General features: G+C 41.1%; 1 long non-coding RNA gene and 1 pseudogene across 1 annotated transcript; one reads left to right on the top strand and one right to left on the bottom strand.

The window, feature by feature from the left end:
• The first annotated feature begins 1047 nt into the window (after positions 1-1047).
• Positions 1048-3008, top strand: part of LOC106322949 — a 10730-nt pseudogene continuing 8769 nt past the window's right edge.
• On the bottom strand, positions 1878-2992 carry LOC106322950. The gene is made up of 3 exons (XR_001266597.1): positions 2712-2992; positions 2563-2622; positions 1878-2015 (listed from the first exon to the last, which is right to left on the bottom strand). It is a non-coding gene; the product is annotated as an uncharacterized LOC106322950 (long non-coding RNA).

The raw sequence follows: 3008 nt of genomic DNA on the forward strand, positions 1-3008 counted from the left end.
AAGACTTTATCCTCTGCTAAAGCTGAACACCCAGACCAGTAACCTTTAAGTTCTTCAAACAACTCCAAACGCTGAACACGAACCAACATAGACGCAATGTTTACACATGAAGATTTGTATCTCTCCGGGAATTTTAGATCCTCCAATTATCTTAGACCTAATCAAAATTCGCAGGAGAATGAACCCAAAAAATGCATGACGGCTACACGACCTTGAGGGCAGGCGTCTAACGGGCCAAGCTTCTGTACATTTTCAGCCCAGATAACTATACCTAAACATACAAAAGAGTTTAAACCCATTAGAAACCAACAAAATGATCGTGTGTTATGTAAAGCCCGCATCGATTGTATTTTCACCTAAATGAGACGGTGTGTTTTGGGGTGAAAGGACACGTGTCGCCGCGAAAAGAACTCATTTTCTGACATGGCACTCCCTAAGAAGAGAAAAGTCTATTTTTTTTTTAACGCTGATTTATTATGGTATTACAATTATGAGAAAGATTACATAGAAGATTCAACAACCGACAATACTACCTGCCTTATGAGGATCTACGCCTAACTGAATCACATGAACCGTCATAGGAAGACCTACGCCTAGCCGGATTTTACTTGCACCATGCTGAAGATCTCTTGTAATGATTTCTTCCATAGTCTGCATAATTGTTTAATAAATCGCTTTCTTTGGGAATTGAAACCTGGACCTCATATAATGCGCAATCTGCAAGAAATTGCTTGTCTGAGAGTTGAAAAGTCTACTTTATATAGGAAGATCTCGTCGATGTCCTGGTCAATACAGAGATTGTTATCAGCTAAGATACGTTGTGGGAGACTTGAACTCCGAAGAATCAAAAAGAAGAAAAAAACTCCGAAGAGTCTCTGGGATAATGTTCGAACGGACATAGAAAAAGTGGGACCCACGATGTCCGACAGACAAGATCCTGTGTGGGTCATTGTCCTAACAACAACAAAAAACTTTCATTAGTCACCGTTGGATCAAATCTCCACCTCATGCGAGAATCTGTTGTTTCTTAACAAATTCAGAGACGAGAAAAAGCCAAAACTAGAAACAAACAGCTAAGATTTTGAGCTGTCTTCCCCATAGAATCTAGGACTCCTCCTTGTTTCTCGCGAAACAAAAACGAATCCATCTTTCCTGATCCTAATCATTTTCCAATTCAGAACTTAACAACATTCTGTTCGTCGTTTTCTCTCTCCGTGTTTTTCCGTTATCGACCAACAGTTTTTTTTTTTTTTTGACTGAAGGCTTTCATATAACAGTTTGCTGCAGCGTTTTGTGCATCTTGCAGTGAGATAACGAAAAAAAAAAACAATTTTTTGTAACGTTCCTCTCTTGTTTCCTGGGTCACAAGTTTCCTCTTCCGTGTTTTTTTTTTAATTTTAAATTTGCCTTTTGTATTTGGTGATCACATATCTGAAATATTACTACTTCTGTCTCCAAAGTCTTTGTATCCTCTGCCTTATTGTCTATACAGTAACATACATTTAGGTGATCTTCTTCATATTCATTTAGATATCTTTGAAGAGACTCAATTGTATAACTTTCATCATACTCAAAGAAGAAGGATTTACATTCTTGACATTTCTCTGTTTTCCATCTGATGAACCTGACATTCCTGGGTTTGATGCTTTGGAATCACTCAGGATAAGTTTGTTCTTGATGAGGATAGGCGAGACAGACACAAAGATTGCTAATCCGCCTGAGTATTATGGGATGCATTTTCTCAAAAGGAACAGCAGAAGAAGAACTGAATGTTCAACATGAGAAATGTAACGGGCTTGGCCCGATGAACCTTATCAAATGCTTTACCCCAAACCTTTTCGTTCAAAAACTCGTATTAAAACTCAAATTGTCTTACATAAAACCAAACTCAACAAAACTGAAATGTCGAATAAAAACTTAAGAAGAAATGGTTGAAAGAAAGGAGTCATAAATGAAAGACTCGAGAAAACACTTGCACCATACGGACATCTACTCCCGCTCCCTCTCGGCCCTACCTGTAAAAAGAGGGGTGAGTACATAATACTCAGTGAGGGTAGGTTCTAGGAACCCACGAAGTCAACTCAGGAAGAGCAAACAATCACAAGTCATGAGCTAATAAGATCTATTACACAGAAACCCATACTACCCGACAAGAACTAAAGACCCTACAATGCACATCTTTTTCATCTTTTCGTCCTTTTCATCAGTGGGTAGCCCCAACTAGGCTTCTACCCCATATTCTTGTGGATTGGCCACATCTCCTATGGATACCTAGCGTGGACTACTACCCCACATACTTTCCTTAGACTCTCTATATGATCCCTTATTCGTACTTATTCTTACATCTTTCACTTATCATTCACAACACGTCTCAACACCTTATCATCATATTCTTGACCACCCTAACATGCCTACGTTCTTATCACTTCAACACGTACTATCGTCTAGACAAGATCAATCACATATCACATCACACATACACACAATATCTAGAACTGATTAACAAAGGACTAAGTCCCATTGGTTACTCAACATGAGGCAAGTTCACAGCCAAGTCCTCACCTTAGCTTTTTGCAGAAGTAGATCTGGATCTAGGTTTGGGGAACAGTCACTTCTCGAGATCTGATTTGAGAATCGGATTCACACAAGAGAGAGATGGGTTTAGAATCTGTCATTTTCCAATGACTTAGAGCTAGAGATCTTAGTTTTACCTTTAGGGTTCAGATCTCAGTTGCTTGCACGAAACTGAATCAAGGAGGCGGCGGCTAGGAGCTCGGTTGCGGCGGCTAGGGCTTCGCGGGCGGCTGGCGGCTGGCTTCGCCGGAGATGGAGCGGCGGCGGCTTGAGGCGGAGGCGGCGGCGGGGTTCTGCTCAGGCAGGGCTTCGCTTGCTGTCTCTCTTGTGGCTGAACCCTAGGGAAACTTCTCCTTTTATAAGCAATGGGAGGGGTTATGTCTAGGGTTTCTTCTCCTTGGGCCTCCTGCACTTGAGTTTCCTTTTGGGCCGGG

Source organism: Brassica oleracea, chromosome C2, assembly GCF_000695525.1.
Source record: "Brassica oleracea var. oleracea cultivar TO1000 chromosome C2, BOL, whole genome shotgun sequence".
Lineage (NCBI taxonomy): Eukaryota > Viridiplantae > Streptophyta > Magnoliopsida > Brassicales > Brassicaceae > Brassica > Brassica oleracea.